This window comes from Manduca sexta, chromosome 20 (assembly GCF_014839805.1).
Source record: "Manduca sexta isolate Smith_Timp_Sample1 chromosome 20, JHU_Msex_v1.0, whole genome shotgun sequence".
Taxonomy (NCBI): Eukaryota; Metazoa; Arthropoda; class Insecta; order Lepidoptera; family Sphingidae; genus Manduca; species Manduca sexta.
This window is the reverse complement of record NC_051134.1, coordinates 8,488,022-8,507,325: the sequence shown is the minus strand read 5'-3', so window position 1 is coordinate 8,507,325 and position 19,304 is coordinate 8,488,022. Positions and strand designations below refer to the sequence as shown.

At 34.8% G+C, this 19,304-nt stretch overlaps 1 non-coding gene across 1 annotated transcript; it reads right to left on the bottom strand.

The window, feature by feature from the left end:
* Window positions 1-15,795: 15,795 nt before the first annotated feature.
* On the bottom strand, window positions 15,796-15,868 carry Trnar-ccu. Its single transcript has one exon. It is a non-coding gene; the product is annotated as a tRNA-Arg (tRNA).
* Between the last annotated feature and the right edge of the window lie 3,436 nt (window positions 15,869-19,304).

Below are 19,304 nucleotides of genomic sequence, written 5' to 3'. Positions count from 1 at the left end.
AATACTAACTATAATTTAATTTGAGGCCACTGTGTTCTGAATATTTATTTGCTTTAGTTTTAGTTTTTTCCCTTTTTTTTTCATGCTATAGGTTTATTTTTTACCTATCTTTAATAAGCTCAATTTTATAGCAACTTCAAAAAAAGGTAGCAAACTAAAATTAGTTTTCTGACGACTGCCACAATTTATCAATTATGAAATAGGTCATTATTTTTTTAAGAGTGCGATATAACAAAAGTGAAGCCGATAGGAATCCGCTTATATGGACCCTTCGCTGCTAGTTTATAGTATCTTTAAAGAACAACAAAATACATTGGAATATTTGGCATACATATGAAGCAAGTGTTGAAATCCCTGAATAACTTTATATTCTAGATATTTAGAAGGACTTCTCGCAATAAACAATAACTGTGACAGAGTATCAACACAAAAACTGACAAGTATATGTTTCTACACCTATATAGATGTCTACCTACTTGAAGACAACCATCTAAGGCCCCGGTGACTGCACTCAACGTAATCCAAAAATTATCACTAGTACGATCTATGAAATGTGGAAACCGGAAATTGGGTCAGAGCGGCCCACTTATCCGCCGGAAGTGGACGCCCAGGGGCACCGTATTTCCGCCTGACATCAACACACCTAACGACAACTCGCGCTCTGTTTTGGGGAGCTGGTTGGACATAAAGAGCGTTGTTGTATGTAATTTGGTACGTAGGTTGAGGATACCAACTATAAAATATTTATTTTATACTGTTATTGGAGAAACTTATTTATAATATAATTCCAGCAAGATCTTTTTAAGTTATGAAACTTTATTAAAGGTAATTTCCTCATAAATATTATACATATTGAATATATAACTAAAGTATTTAACTATTAGCACTTAAGCACTTTCTATGCTTATCAAACTGTGACACAGATACATAAGTATGCAGGCCAAAAAATTCAATATTTATTAAATGTAACTCCTTTAAAAGTTAGGAATTCACGTCAGGAAACATTTATAATAAGTCAAAAATAAAGAATTGTAACATTGAACTAATCGAACCAATAATAGTAAGTCTCAACCTTAAATATTTATAACATACAGCACTGCAGCCCACAAGATTAGGCAAAAGGGCAACTAGTGAAACTGCACTTTACTAAACGTTTATCCGTCCAATGACGTAATAGAAATCGTTATCGCTATATCGGATATATTTTTTTTTTCTTACAGTTCAAAATTATTTTTCGTGTGATAAATTACTAATTTTGCTCGAAAGAAAAGAATCAAATCCAAAATCTAACGTTGCTTGGTCCAAGTATGCTGTCACTCAACCCATGCACAAACACTAAATACCCATAGAATTTAACCCAACACCAATGAACATGTTCGGTGTAGAGCGACATTACTGCGTAGAGTAGACGCCTGCTCCATTAGTAGCCTCTACAATGACACATAAAGTGGATTAACGAGGCGGTAGAGCGATGCGCAAGCGCACGACGCCGCCGCTTTGATCTTTTTGTAGAGCATCATGCGGAGACGAGACACTTGGTTATTTAGACGTGGCTCTTAACTAGCTTTTATTACAGTGAATAAACCTGAGTTCACGTAGAGCTACGTGGAATGTTTTTGGAAATGTGTATTTTTTTTTTGAGTCTAAATAGCGTTCCATTGACTTAAAGTAGCTTAATGGGTTAATTATATTTTGTGTCTATACCTTTGTTACGCTGCATTTAATTATGAGTAACATGAATTTTCAGAACAGTGAAACATAAATAGTAGCATGATATTACAAGAATCTCGTTAATATTTGACAGATGTCAAGTTACGTAACGTACAAGTTATATATTTTTCTATTGTCATAGTTTTGTCATGTCATAGTGTTTTACCAATCATAACAAGCCTTTTGTTTCTTTCTTTCTATCAACATTGGCTACAATTCGGAACGCATCAGTATATAATTCGAGATTTTTAGACATACTTCTGACAGTTTTCTTATTTAGTAACATATATCCATGCATCTTAGTTGTAGTCAGTGGCTAACAGTAGCTTAGTGTTTCTTTTATTATCCCCGCAGCCAAACTAGTTAACGGTCCACCTGATAGTGAATAGTCACCGTCGCCCATAGATCGGCAATGCCAGGAGCACCGCCAAGCCGCTCTCTACCGAAAAAATAGAAAAAACATATAGAATGATTTGTTTTGTTGACGCGAATGTTAGACATTAAAATAAAACTATTTTGCGGATTTTATTGCGTTTTTTTTTTTATAATTTCCTCTCGATGTTTTGAAGACTGCAGCCTTCGTGGTCACAGGGTGGACTAAGTGTTGGACTTTCGAAAAGTCAAAGTTATAATATATACCTACATTTTACAATTATACAACTTTAATTTTTTTTCCTGTTAATGAAATGAAAATTGTTTATTACAGCAAAACACATAAAACATGACATATAAAAAAAAAGATTAAACTTAAAACAGTATAATAATGTTTTTGCTGATCACAATGTATCTGTGAACTATTTCCTTCGATTTCTTCACTAGGCAAGCCTGTATCGAAGAAACGGCCCACAAGAATACAATTTGTGTTCAGATAGCACTACAAAATCGAAATAACTTATATATTAAAAGGAATAAAATAAAATGGAAATTAAATATTAAAACAAAAATAAAAATGTTTTAAATAAAATAACGGAGTGCCCTACATAACAATTTTGCACGTGTATCACTTTTTTAATTTTTAATGGTCCGATCTACGCAGAATGAGCTCACAGTGAACTGCCAGACTTCAAAAATACGCAAAATATATTTATTTCAAAAACCATACAGCTCTGATATTATTATAATATTATTATTTTGAATGTCGCCTCTATAATTCATCGAATCTATGACCCGCCAGCAGTGCGTCGTCCACGACTGTCAACCTTGAAATTACAAGTGCCAATTATGCAAGATATTTTATAGGTTCGTTTGATATGCGCTTTTACGTCTAAATGGTAGTCGGAATGGTTCCTTGTGTTTATAATAAAACTTTATTATGTATGATTTGTAATAACGGCATGTTGGAGTGCCGTGAATAAAAAATACAAACAGTAACAGTTGTTTATTGGTTTCTTCTCAATGGGCATTTCCGAATATCGGTAGATTCATTTTGCATCTAAATATTTGAGCTTAAATGCGTCTGTACCGGAATATTGTTCATGATTTCTGCCGATGATGCGACCGCGTGTAAATTTGTTGCCAAAATAAGTCTCTGGGAACTGTGTATTTCTCCAAAATATAACCTATTCCGTTTATTTTGCTTCTTCTTTTGTAATGGCTTCCATTGTTTATCGATGATTTCGTCATTGTCAAACAATAACAATACAAAAAAAAAAAATACAAAATTCGACCAATGTAGAATGTCAACGCGAATTTTTTTATTTATTTGGAATGTTGATTATATTTTTCTTCCCATATTTTAAATCTTACGCTCATAAATCTGATGTTAAGTTCTAGTATTCATATAAAAAAGGGTTTATATTTAGTTACATATAAAATAAAGTTATCAACAAAAATCAATAATGTAAACAAAAACTAAAGCTCCACAAAGACGTGAACAAATTAGTCATTAACAATATCTTATTCGTGATTACAGAGTGGCGAGCGAAGCTTTTATTATACGCCATGCGATTTTGACAATGAAATACAGATGGTAGGAAGTGTCACGCATATTTTATATTTTCCTTTTAGTTTTGTTTTATGACATAACTTTTATTGCGTTACTAGTTGACCCGACAGACGTTGTCCCGTCTTAACTATGAATTTGCAGCGCGCGTTTTGTCAATCGCTGACAGTTATTTCAAACAATTGACAGTTATATAAAATTAATATTTTCGTTAAGTTTTTTTAAATTTTCTAATTTTACGCAAATTTTTTTGAATCTTTTCTTTCATAAAAACCTTCTCCTGACAATAATTAATACAACAAAAAAAGAATTAGCGAAATTGTTCCACCCGTTCACGCGTGAAGCGATGACCAAGGGAAATAGAGATTCGTTTTCATATACATAGATTTACTTCTCTAGACTTAGCCTGAGTTACTGTTCTCTCAGCAAAGATACTTCATACAATATTGCCTAAATGCTGATCAACACGAGACATTGCTAGCAATCTTGACGGTAACCAGAATTAGCCAGTATACAAGAGCTAATAACGGATCTCAATTTTGTACGAGGTATCTTTCCTGGTTGGTATGAACATTGTGGACCCTATATTGTAAGGTAAAAACAGTGGCGAAGGGTCTATATAACCCAATTCCTGTCGGCTTCGCTTTATCTATAATTTATGTAGAATCTAATTATCATCAAAATGAATTACAGACTGCATTTATGCATATTAGTGTCAGTTGCGTCGGATTCTCTTTTGGAAATTTTTCCATTACGCCACTGATAAAATATATCCAACACCTTCCCAAAACTCTTCAATCTATCTGTATGTCTTTGTACAATACCTGTCGCTCGACGACTGCTGCAGCCTGTTATAACTCATCAAGATCGGTGTAATTAACGGACCCACCGCGTTCCTATTGTGGGACTCCATTTTTTTAATCGGATTACTTGGTTCGGTTAGTTAAGATGGGCGAAGACTGAATGATTCAATTCAGATCCATATAGACTCTACTAGCCTTCCTCTATAGAAGAAAGAAGTCTACGTAATATACGGGAGTAGCCTGGAATAAAATTATCGAAGAACTGTTCCGTCTAGCTATAAATAAGGAAAGATTCAAGGAACTGACTGCCAACATTCAGTAATGGAGAGGCACCTGAAGAAGTTAGACATTCTCAAAATTGTATTTTTCCCACAGTTCTTTTGTTTTAATCTTCATGCTGCCACAATCAAGTCGAGTACTCGATCGCCCAACTACCATTAAAAAAAGTTAAGAAAGTCATAACAGTTAATACTGATGTAAAGGGAATGTAATATTGACTGAGAGAAACCATTTCTCTGGTCTTTGGGTTTTGGAAGTAATAGAAAGAAAGAAAAAACTTTTATTGACGCAGTAGGGTACAAAGTATTGAAAACAAAAAACATAATAATAATATAAGTATTTGCATCTAAAATACCTCAACCTCTTGACCACACAGTGACAATCAGTGACTGAATCAGCATAAGCTATGTAATGATTTAAGTCAAGTAATAGGCCAATATAACTAACCATCCTTCAGGTTTAGTTTAGCACTTACCTTAGTAATACAAAAACTTATTACGATTAAAGGTATCTGAATACGAACCTTCCCCAAAAAGGGCTTAATAATGAGTACAAAACCAGTTAATTGCAAGCGCGCCGCCGAGCCTGCCCGCTGCCTCAAATTAACAGCGTGATGATGAAGTGACGCGATAGCCCTGAGTTATTTGCCTGCTACGTGACAAACCGAACTTATTTTTAATCGAAATATCTAAATCTATATACATTATCATTAAAGGTTAACAACGTAGTGTTATTTGGTTCAAAAGCGCCTGTTTTACTTTGTCTTCGCATGTTAGTCATAATAATATTATTATTAATTTCAAAATAATTTATTGCTATTATAGTTTGAGAAGTAATGTAAATATTTATATTTAAAAAATATTTTTTTGCAGATCATTTAGCAGATATATTTGAAGTTGAAACTAGTATTATATGTCCTTAGGTTATGCCTAAATTCAAGGTAATAAAAAAAAGCCTGATGTTATGAGACGACTAAATACAAAAGTCGCTCTCTCAACTCAATTACGCTCCTAAAAATTATAATATGTTCAGTACTACTTAAATTACTAGTCTAATACGAACATTGCTGCAACTATTTGAATTGTGAAACGGGCTCTAAGAATAATATTTGTGTGCATCGTAGTTCAAAATCTAGATGATATGCAACCCGGCATTAGAGTTTTTACGATGAGGGAGCTTTATCTAAACATAGCCTTTGGGTGTTAATCACCTATACATTACCTATCTTCCACACTCAACATCTAAAAAAGCAAAATGAGCAACGTAAATACACCTCAACGATAGAATATCAACCTTCCGCCCCAAACTTAAAGACCAATTTCACACAAATTAATAAAAAAATATCGCAAAAATAACCCTCAACTGATTGTTATAACGGAAAAACAAAAGCGCGTCGCGGTACAATGGACCCGGCGCCTCAATCTGTCACGGCGGCGCGTGCTGTCACATCTCACTGTCAACTGTCACGGGCCGCGGCGACACCTCACCTAGCCTCGGGCGCACCTGCACCTTTTGAGGGTTGGCTTCCATTGAAAATAAGTTTTTTGTCACTTGCGTGTTAATGAGTTCTTTGTAGACAATTTATGAGTTATTCGAGTTTGATATTTATTTTTAAATATCACTTTATGTTACCCAATAGTTTAGTGGCAGCGTTTGTGGAACGTAAACTAGAAGATCATGGGTTCGAAGGCAATGTAGGCAATGATTGTTTGTGGGTTTTTGTAACATGATTTTCTCGGAACAGTAGAACTCACAGAATATGTTGACATCAGACAAGCGGCCTGTAGTAAAAACTGTACTAATTCATTTCTGCAACATTACTGAAAATGTATGTGACGCCGGCGACGCTCTGGAGCGTCACTAGGCAGGAGATTTTAATAATATATGTTACGGACATTAATAGCCGGTTCGCTATTAGTTATGAGATATTATTTTTTGGCCGTTTCTAATTAAATTATGAGTGAGAGCGCACATAAAATAATTTTAAATAACCAAACTTTTTACACAAAATAAAAATACAAATTTTAAAAAAAGAATGCAACTATAAAACACACAAACAAATTATACCAAAACAATCGAATTTAACACCTATTACAATGGATTTATGATATAGTTTTATTTTTTGTGTCATTACTGTCTCACGATGATGTTTAATTACATTTTGACAAACGGCGCACTGTGTTCCCTGGCGTGCACCGCAGACACCTATGTGACGGCGTGCCAAATATTTTTTGGCACTGGCACGCATTTAAGAGATCCGGTGTTGTAATTGGAAAACACTGAATACATACGATATTGAATGATCAGTTTGTTTTGTTAATGTACCGCTAGATGGAGACACCAGTATTACGTTAGGTATACTTCGAGTTAATTGTCTTGTATGAAGAGCTTAGGATAAACAATATATCTGGTAAAGGTGGCCTAGCTGCTCAGGTCTTAGGGTATGTAACTACAATTTATTTAATGTATATTTTTTTAGAGGAGATATTATTAAACAGACTAGCATTTATGGAATTGTTTACTTCTATGTCTTGAATTTCAGTCACCTCTTTTACCGTAACACGAATAATATCAAAAGAGCATGATAAAAACATTGCTGTTGAATAAAATAAGCCTTGAAAATATTTTCTCAACCATTCTCGGTACAGTCTATTAATTTCCTGACAATCAACAATTTATTACAAAACTAGCTTTTGCTCGCAGCTTCGCCTGCTTGAAGGAGGTTTCCGGGATAAAGGTCCCGCTATGTATTTTCCCGGGATAGAAAATAACGTATAACCTTCTCAGGATCTTAAAATATCTCCATACCAAATTTCATAAAAATCTGTGCACTAGATTTTGAGAAAATCGATAACATACAGAAAATGGGATATTTTTTTTATAATTTTACAAAATATACGGAACTTACCAAACATTCAGAATACAATCTTAGCTTCCCTTCAAAAATAAGCAATAATTTTCAGGTAATACGAGTGCACGGCGCACGGACACCAGCTGCTCCGGTGGAACGCTCATCGCACATCACAGCGAGCGATGTCGCTTTGCATATCTTAGGAAAGTGTAGAAACGAAATTAATTCTCTCGCACAAAATAATGAAGTCACATTTTGTTCATTAATATTGGCAATTGTTAGTATTACATTGCCTGAGTATAATATAAATTCTACCACCAGGAATTTTGAACTAATAGAATTATAAAGATAACCTCCAAAAACATTTCATTGGTAGACGATATGGTGTTTACACAAGTATATTTGTCAACCAATCACATGTTTAAGTTTTAAATTTTGATTTCGCTGAACTAACTTTCATTCAAGCTTGAATAACTTTAAAGTTTTATCAAAATATGGCCATGCTATAGAAAGCAGACTACTTCTGTGGTGTAGTTGTAATAAAGTACGATTGTAATGCTGAATTCTCGGGTTCAATCCCCGGTTGGGAAAGTGATACCTGATTTTTCTTCTGAATATCAGCCCGGAGTCTGAAATTCGTATCAGATACGGCTATAGCCTCACCTCCATCACATCATGGAACCATGATGGGACAAAATAGACGCTGGAAAATGGATCCACTTGTGGCGCTTCTTTTTTTTATTGCTTTAGTAGGCAAACGAGCGAGCGGTCCACCTGACGTTAACAAGCGTCTGGTGCCCCTGGACTAAAGCAATGCCAAAGGCACAGCCAGGCCGTTACCTACCGAAAGGTGAGCACTCCTTTAGGGATAAAAGGCGTAAGTGTGTGCTGCTATGAAAACACCACGATGTGCGACAACCTGAACGATTATATTTTAGTTTTTTGCTCTCTATCACCCATTGAGACGGCGGAATGTCCATTATAGTTAGCGCGAGTGGGAGCATGCGCGTGCGATTCATACACGTCACATTATGTTCCGCCGCTAAATAAATGACCGTTCAGGAGTTTCGGATATAAAGTAATAGGCAATTTGCGTGGACTAATTTCTCTTTGTTTATCATTTTGTTTGTGGTTTATGGGGTCGTCAGGTTCGGTGACATGTTAATTAATTTGTGATTGGAATATTTCAATTCGAAGTCGAAGTGAAAATGGGAGAAATTCTTATAAAATAATATAATTTAGAGTCTATATTGTAGACAAAATAAGGATTAAATGATATTCTAAGTTTCCAGAACTGTCAATGTATATATATAAGGTAACAATAGACCTACGATATCACTTAGGTTTTATTCCATATTCTAAATAATTCCAGTAATTTTTATTTTTCTCTACTACATATTTGTTAATTTCATTACTTTCATTCTAAATTATCTATACTAATATATAAAGCTGAAGAGTTTGTTTGAATGCGCTAATCTCATGAACTAATAAACCGATTTTAAAAAGCTTTTCACTAATCCTATTAGTGCAGTAGCTACATCACTTCTGAATGCTATAGGCTACTTATTCCGGGAAAATATCTTACCCAGAAAAACTTTGTCACGTGGGCTGAGCGACAGGCCAAAAGCTAGTGTAATATAAAATATAATATTGTCTTCAACTAAATTAAAGTTTCTAAATTACCGCCTAAAATATTTAATCACAAAAAAAAACACTATATACTTAGCAAAAAATATACATTTTATCTAAATTATTACTTATATTTAGAAAATTTCTTTCACGCGAGGTTATATTTTGAAATCAAAATTTGATAGTAACGGAATCTCTGACACTGCGGCGCGTTACCGAAAACCCCAAGGGCGTTGTATTTTTTATCATGAACCCCAATTTCGCCGGTAAATTGCAATCTGATAGCAGCTTCGAAGGTACGTGGGGGCGCGTGAATTATCAGACATGTTCCGAACATGAGGTGGATTAGAAATTGCAAATTATAGGTAACATTGTAGGTGGGTACTATATAGTAGATCGTATACAGGAATCAAGTTGGATAGCTGTAACTGCTATTTTTGTATACTTAGCAATATGTGAGCGTTTTTTTTATACTAACACTGCAACGGGACTCCACTGGACCTGATAGTAAGTAGAGTGGGGTCCAATAAAATGTCGATTGATGACAGATGATTACCCCTCGACAGTCGACACAATTATCGGTCTGTTGGAACGGGATATACACCGACTAATCCCAGAACACGACACACTTAGGTGGGACACTATGGCGGGTTTTAATACGTTGGGTACGGTGGTCGCTATCCGGGCGGATATTAAATATAAACTACTACCAATAAAGCTTTGAATTGTAAGTTTGAAGAATGTGAGACTTGAGATCGATGGGCCATATTAATAATTACTACTTAATATCCCTCTCAAGAGTGATATCAGCCGAGATGTTGACACGCTTCATTCAGCATTTTAACATCGTTGATATTTGATACTGATATTAACATCTCAAATGATTTCTTAAGCCATATAATAATTTGACAACTGAATTTTGTTTATTACGGTGCCGACTTAATTGATAACAAGCGCTTAAGTCACAATCCAAGTATTCTTTATTAAATAGTTCAATACCTTAAACGACTACTTAAGATCCTACTCAAAGACAAGATCGGTTTATTATTTCTGCATTATGTCTCTGGAACAAACACGATAACCAGTGTTTACTCAAAGATACATGACTTAAAGTTGAGATCTAACTTCCTGAGCAGTCAAGTTACTGTCATGCAAGCAACTGGCATTTAAAAAAATCATTGCACTCCAAACGTAGAATTCTATTGTCTCGCAATTCCACAAACAAAAACTTCAAACAACTCCCCCAACAATACCACAATGAGAGATACATCAGTATTCATAATTTCACGCGCAGTTACCTCCGCCCTCTTCCTCAGCCGCCGCTGCGCCGGTGCCAAGTCTAAAAACGTTAAAAATCGTTCCACAGTTAATTTCAACGCCAAGGTATTCTCTCGCTGTCACCTTTAGTGCAGTATGGCGAACATACTTCTGTAGTGCCAATTTTGACATAATATTAACAAGTAGGTATTCAATGGGTCCTGTTTTATATATCTTCTATATAATATAAAATTTTATTTATGTTTGTATGTTCCCCACGGTCTTCAAAATGACCGGAGCAATTGTAATCAAATATTTAGGTAATCTTTAGATTACATCTGACTACTAGAAGTCATCTGGCTATAGATAATTTGTGTTACCCAAGCGAAGCTGGGGCTGGTCACTAGTTTATGATATTTGAGCGATTTTTCGTATGCGAGTGTCGTAAGGTATCTACCATCGTCATATCACGAACCTTTGCGCAAATATTGTCACCGTTTTAAAGAATAAAATAATAATATCATATCTGCCCTTTATTATATACAGTCCCACTGTTGTGCACGGACCTCCTCTACTACTGAGAGGGATTAGGCCTTAGTCCACCACGCTGGCCTAGTGAGGATTGGTAGACTTCACACACCCTCAAAATTCCTATAGTTAAAACAAGCGATAATTCACAAAGAATTGAATACACTTGATTTTAGAAAAGTCAGAGGTATTTGTCCTTGGGATTTGAACCTGCGAACAGTCATCTCAGCAGACCGTTCCACACCAACTAGGCTATCGCCGCTCGCGGAAGAATATTGTAGTGAAACATAGTGCTTTATAATAATTAACATCTTATACCTCAGAGTGAAACGTGGCACCATAAAGATATAATATGAATTTAAACTCTATGTAAACAATTACGAAATATCTGAAGGCTATTGCAAGGCGAGCAACTTCCTAATCTCTTTATTTCACTATTATAAAAAAATCCTACTCAACGATATTTTTTAATATAAAGAAATATTTAGTTACATAGAAAGTGATAACCGCTAGCTTCATTCACTTTATATAAGAAATCAGATTAAGGAAGCGTCTTAAAACAAGCGATTTCAAAACTACTTGAATTCTATATTCAAAATCTTTAAACACGATATACGTCAATCATTCCAAAGATACGGCGGCGGCGCAGTAGGATGGCTGTCAGGAACACCTTTCGTTGGACGTGTTGTGTTGAGCCGTTTTGGCAAAGGTGGCGCCTACCAACAGCCATAGGGACGTGGTGCGACGTCGCTATTTTTATCGACAAGTTTGTCTTGGCATGGAACTATTGTTATAGGGTTACGCTGTCTGTTGGCTGTAAAAACGGATGTGTTTTGTTATCTGTAAATAATACGGGCGGAGTGGCTGCTTTTTTTGGAATGACTTGTAGTGATTCGAAACATTAATACGATTACAGATTAATTTTAATAAAATGTGTGAGCTGTTTTTTGTATATTGTTATAAAAGATCATTTATTTTCTCTGAAAAAAATTTATAGGAAGAAATAAAATAATTTTAGTACTAATCAAATACTATAGTTTCTCAAATTAAATGTATTTTTCAATCATACTGGGTAATTAAATTTAAACTAACCTGGATCAAATATTAGAAGGACGTTGTGTACTACTGATAATCCACTTTGTAATTTTCACTCCATATTTTTTTATAAATGTCTTTATTTAAATTTAGAAAATATCTTGTATTATCGATATCACATCCATATTTAATCTATCGACAATCACAGCACTATTGGTAAGAGTTTGCCAGGTGAATGGCGGGCGTCGCGTCGGCGGCGTGACGTCGCAATACTTGCTAATGGACAGTTTAATTATCATAAATCAACTTCGTGTATTTCTTGTTAATTGCTACAACTCTGTATCAATTTCGGAGAAATTACGTTTTGCTCTGCATTAGATTCGTATGCGAATCATCGCAAGATCATATTCTGCTGTGATAACATACTTGTTTCTGATGAAACATTACAAGAGAACAACGTGATGTGATTATTTTTAAATGTATTTTTTTGAATTACCAGGAATCCATAAATTATGTACTAGTATGTCTAACTGTAAAGCATCAATAGAAGGGCAAGTAGTTTTTAACATCATAGCTGTAAAAGCACTTTTTTAAGATTCATTATATGTATCTAATTGACATGCAATATGTTCCGCACTAACTTCCCGGAGGCTAACACAGCAATGATAACCTACAACGTTCTTCAAACTAAAACATAACAGAGCTTACACTCTGTTTAGCGATAGCAAATAACAAACCTGTGGCCTAACCGAAGAAATCTTACTATTAAATACTTATGTAATTTAGAAAATAGACACAAGACAAAATATTAATTGGGCATTGATTCAAACTGCATCACATTCGACCGTCTTGCGAAACTTGCAATCAAACCAACGTAGTATTTTACAAAAAGAGTAACTTATTTAGCTTCATACAATTTTTTTTTATTAAAATTCCTAAAAGAGCCATCGACACCGCCACATCCCTACACCCCTAATGAGCAGCGAGTTCAGGTAAGCCGTCCGCACGTCATTACCACCGCGCCGGATTTCCGCCGTACATCTCTAAACACCGTGTAATGCGTTACACAATACACTTGGCACTCGTTCTTGGTTATTATCTAAACTGGGGGGAGTGGTGGGGAGTATTTTTGTATGTTATATTTTAATTAATTCTTTAATAGTTTGAGAAGCTCCTTATTGAAATGACTATAGGCGAAACTATTTAAAAGTCAACTCGACTGTACGAAATATTCAATTTTTAAAATAGGAAGCTAAATTGTTCTTCAATAATATTTTTTTCTAAAAGAAAATTCGAATTTCAAACAATAGATATTACGTTATAAAATAACTTTCTTCAATGCAGTAGAGTCCAATTTTAAAGAACACAAAATGTTGATTTCGTATGTACAAGTGAAAGAAAAATATATTCAACTGTACCCACTTACGGTACAGTCAAGAAGAACGCCTTACTGTCTAAAAAATAAAACAGTAACACCCCACTTATAAACACAACCTTATCTCTACCCACACCTGGCAGGTAGTTCCCGCCTTTCGCCGAGCGCGCAGGTGTGAAACGCTGTGATTGGCCACCGCGTCACGTGGACAGGTGTGTTCGATATTTGGACCAATCAGCGACGGCCTTAGAACAGGTATATAACGAGTTTTATACCGGTTTGTTGCTGTTAATATATTTTAGACTTGATAAATATTTAAAAAGTATTTGTATAGAGGAAAAGAGTGATTTTTCTATACGGGCACATAGTGATCCCACTGCCCCTGATGGTAAGTGGAGTGGGGTCTGGAATGTCGACTGACGAGAGTTGATTACCCCTCGGCAGTCGATACAATTATGCCGGCCTGTTAGAACCGAATATACATAGGCCGATCCCGGAACGCGACACACTTGGGCCACTATGGCGGGTTTTAAAGCCTTGTGTACGGTGGTCGTTAACCGGGCGGGTATTAAATATATCCCACTACTAGAAAACGCAGAGAGTAGAGGTAATAGGTATGACTTTAAATTTTATTTATTTAAATGAATAACGGGGAAATCATGTCGCTCTCCTAATACCAAACGCCTAATAAATCAGAGCAACTAAATGAGATGTTATGACAACAAAGTGGAAGAGTTATGGATTTAAGACAATATACGAATTTATACTGAGCATTAGCAATATACAAATTCTGATTTGCACAAGTAATTCCTACCGTTGCCAATAATTATAATGCTCAAAAGTTCACACGACACAAAACAGTTTAATTGAATATTTTCGAGATCGAAATGGCGCCATAAAAGAAAAATATATCCTAGCATTTAGAAAAGCCACAGCTACTCCAATAATTTTCTAAACTAAACCATTTGGAATAATTCCACCCAATAAGAGTATTCAGTACTCCAATCACTATAAACCAAAAATAAACCAAGGTCAGCTACAACACAGTGGGGCATTGACCCCGTGTGTACACATGTTTGAAACTGCGACACAGGATATGACGTCACTAGACAGGTACGTGTTATTTTTAAATAAAAAGCGCGTCGGAAACGCATGAACAGTTCCCTAATACGTTTATACCTAATAATATAAATGTGAAAATAATTTTATATTTTTGTCTTCTCATAGTTATAGCTGGCCTATTTCTATTAATTCTTCGGAAAAAGAAAGCATAACTTCCAATAACCGTCGACTGTGTACAATTCTTCACCAGGTTATACTGAATACAAACCACAGCATGAACACTTTTCATTAGCAACTTGGTATTGCTCGCGGCTTCGCTAGCTAGAAGCTCCCTAATAAAAGTCCCATGGTGTAGTTTTCCAGGCTTAAATTATATCAAAACAGAACATGGCCTATCCTTGTGCCAAACTACATCAAAATCCGTTCCTAAGTTTCTACATTTGCCTCTTACAAACATTATTACTATTCACATTCAGATGTATGTTGATTACAAATTATCTAATGACTATCTTATTTTTTTTCTTTGAATGAAGAGACGAGCTTGCCTTTCGCCTGATGGTAAGCGATACGACTGCCCATAAACAGTAGAAACACCATCCAACACCTTAAATTACAAATTATTGCTTGGTATTCCCCTGCGCTCACCATCCTGAGACATGAGATGTTAAATCTTATTATGGTCAGTAGTTACACTGGCTACAATGTCCTTCAAAATGGAACACAACAGTGATTACACACTTCTGCTTAGCGGCAGAAACAGACATTGCGGTGGTACCTACCCAGACTCTCACATATGACAAATCTACCAGTATGTATGTATGTGCCTATAGTTGTATCCAAATGCTAGTAATAAACAGATATCCGCGTAAATCTAACATCTAAGAAGTGTTAAAGTGTGCGGGCGGATATTAATTATTACGTGAAATATTGTAATTTACGACACACGTGTACTTTGAAAGTATTTCCTCTTCTTTCATGCAAATATACACATACATCTAATATGTTATTTAATTATGTAAATATATCAGTTTGGGTTTATGTAGGCGTTAGGTATATTTAGAAATATAGGATTACGCTGATCGTAAAGGAGGTTTGCAGTAAGGTAACTGACGCACGGTGTGCCGATTTTATAATTTATAAACCTCTCTATCGCTACCTATATATTTCGTACCATTTACAGCACTAATTTATACATGAGTGTGTTTTCAAGTACCGTATGCATACTATATCTAATAATTAAGACTGGGAATTTACAAAAGCAATTAAACTTTATTTTGCTTTTTGAAAAAATTGTCTAGGCTTTTATAATAAAAAAGAATGAGTGTACCCCTGGTGGGACTCGAACCCACAATCCCCGGCTTAGGAGGCCGATGCCTTATCCATTAGGCCACAGGGGCTGTGACGACTCACTTGAAATAGACGAATGCAGTTGATGGCACTCAGAGATCTGCAACTGTAACGTAATTTGAAGAACAAAAAGCGGTAAATTACAATAATAATAATACGAATATTTGGGTATTGTATAATGAATACTTGTAACTTTTTTTGTATCTATGAGTTTGTGTCAGGTTCTTTTAGTCAGAAAGTGGTGCTGCTCAACTTGAGTCACAAATTTTATACTTGCCTTTTTAGACAGCACAGTAAGGCCAGTGCATTATACGTTAATTATAAATTTGCCTCGGTTGGGTCTTTCTTAGTTAGTATCTTCCCTAATTCTTCCTTGGTTCTAATTTCGACTTCACTAGACAAATTAGGGTGTATTCCAAAGTATAGCCAGGTGTCGTCATCGACCGATACATCATGGCGGACAGAACCATCATTGTTATCATACTTGCTTATTCTTTATTTATTTATTAAAAACTGATAAATCATTACATATATATCATGTTTGACATCTATGTTAGTGATAGCATTGGACCGCGCAATTTAAATGTTTAAAAATATTTATAAGTCCTTTTCAGTCTCAGTGATATAATGAATAGTATGTGCTAGTTACCATAGTTAACTGTACGTGTTATCTCAGTGCTACATATACGATTAATACAAAAATTTACAAAAAACTTCTCAGTGAGAGTGCTGCTGTGTTTACATTACGAAAATAAACAAAAACTCTTTAAACGGTCAATAACTTATTGGAAATACAAGGTATTCAGTGTTAAACCTACAACCAGTACAATAATATGGATAAATGAGTGTAATAAGACTTGTGAATATAAAATGGAATAGTGTGGGGTAATTTTTAAAATACAATTTTCAAACTGACTTTTATTTGAATTATAACGATTATTATCATTGACATTAAAATTGTTGGTTATAACTGAATACTTTGGACACCCCTAGTGCATTAAAAATAGCTCAGTTGTATAACAAGTGCCTTCACCAGTTGGACCCCAGGCTTCGAAACCAAAGTTATTGATAATTTTTTTTTTTTTTTTTTTTTTATTATTAATACTACATTACAATGCCGAACATCAAGTGTGCTAAATGCCTAAATAAAATTACTGGTCGAGAATTTTTGGTTTGCTGCTCATGTAACAATAAATTTAATCTCAGTTGTGCGAGTATAACGAACAAGCGTTTTGCTCAATTGGAGAATTCTCAAAGAAGTTTATGGAAATGTTCTACCTGTAAAAATAAACAATGTAAAACTGATACCCCAAGTAGATGCGATACATTGAGTCCAATGTCTGACAGTGGAAATATAACCTTCCGTCGTCCTACATCCCGTTCAGGTAATGAATCCGAGCAAGGCACTAAAAACTCCGTTAGAGATTATTGTTGCGATTGCGACGGTCAGAACATTAAGAAAGAGGACATAAGGAATATTTTCAAAGAAGAGTTGGACAGAATGAGATCATCTTTTATAACAGAACTTAATAACACATTAAAACAAATGGTTGCTGCGGAACTAAAAGTAATTATTGAGAAAGTCCATTCAGTAGAGAACTCAGTAGTGTTCCTTAATGATATGTATGAGTCAACCAAAGAGGATATCAATGGATACCGACAACAAATTAACACACTGCAGAAGGAGAAATGTGATTTGAGTAACGCCGTACGAGAACTTACTATTAGACTTCAAAATATGGAACAATATAATAGATCAAATAATATTGAGATACAATGCGTACCAGAACACAGAAATGAGAATTTACCTACACTAATTAAACAGCTTTCTCGTACCATATCCTACGAGCTCCAGGACAATGATATCCACCATTGCACGCGTATTGCAAAGAATAACAAAACTGATAACCGCCCTCGTTCCATTATTGTAAAATTGGCTACTCCGCTAATAAGAGACGACTTTTTAGCGCACGTAATAAAATTCAACAAGGCTAATGTCAAAGACAAACTTAATTCTAGTCACATTGGCATTGGAGGCAACAAACAACCAATCTATGTTATTGAACATCTTTCGTCCGCTAACAAAGCACTTCATGCAGCAGCCAGGTTGAAGGGAAAGGAGATGAATTACAAGTACGTGTGGGTGAAACATGGAAAAGTCTTTATGCGTAAAACTGAAAATTCTGAATTAATATATGTAAAAGACCTGAATATTCTTAATAAGTTATGTATTTAATTTCTGTTACTTAATTCTGTAAAAGTTTAGTGTCTTGTTTTATTGTTGCTGTAATTCAAAATTCAATTCGTTACATATTTATTATCAGAATGTAAGAGGTCTGCGAACTAAGACTCATGAATTTTACTGTAATTTGGCTACTGCGAACTATGATATTATAGTACTTACAGAAACGTGGTTAAACAATGGAATTCACAATAGTGAGCTTTTCGATGACCGATACAATGTCTACCGACGTGATCGAGAGACCTCGGGTTTTCATAATACAAAAGAAGGTGGTGGTGTATTGATATGCATAACTAAAAAACTTTCCTCTTCACGCTTGAATCACAGAGAAAGTCAATGTGAAGATTTGTGGGTTAATGTGGAAGTTCGAAAAAATGTTTATATATCTTTATGTGCCGTATATTTGCCACCACCAGTCAAACGCGACCTTTTGCTTAATTTTATAAATAATTTTAACAACGTTTCTGAAGAAGAAAAGCACGTTTGTTTATTTGGAGACTTTAATTTAAGCACAATTAAGTGGATACCTGGAGATTTAGGCCTTCAGCCTTGCAATAATGGTTCATCTTTGGGAAATATGTTGATAGATTTTATTTCTCTTAACAATTTAATTCAATACAATAATGTCTTCAACAACAAAAACAACATTTTAGACCTTGTATTATCTAATATTATGTGTAAAACATCTGTCAATATTGCTTTCGATGTATTGGTTAAGATGGATCCATTTCACCCACCTCTCGATGTTTCACTATCATTTTGTTCCGATTCAGCACTCAAGTTAAATAACAGTAAGGTTAAAAAGAACTTTTATAAAGCTAACTATGACCATATAATCTTAGAGCTAGATAATGTGGATTGGTCTCGAGAATTTTCTCAATCGACCGATATAAATGGTATGGTTGACATTTTTTATAACATATTAGATAGAATTATTGATCAATATGTGCCTAGGATAAAATTAAAGAATAACAAATATCCACCATGGTTTAGTAGAGAATTAATTACATTAACAAAGGAAAAGATGAAAATGTTAAAGAAATATAAAATATTTAAAAATCCATTGGATGAAATTTCGCTACAAATATTAAGTAACAGATGCAGTTCTTTATCACGTTCGTGTTACAAAAACTATATCCTCTTTACAGAAAGTTGCATTAGGAAAAATCCGAAATACTTTTGGGCTTTTACTAAAAATAAAAATAAACGAAATAAGGCTGATTACCCTGCAAAAATGTCGTTAA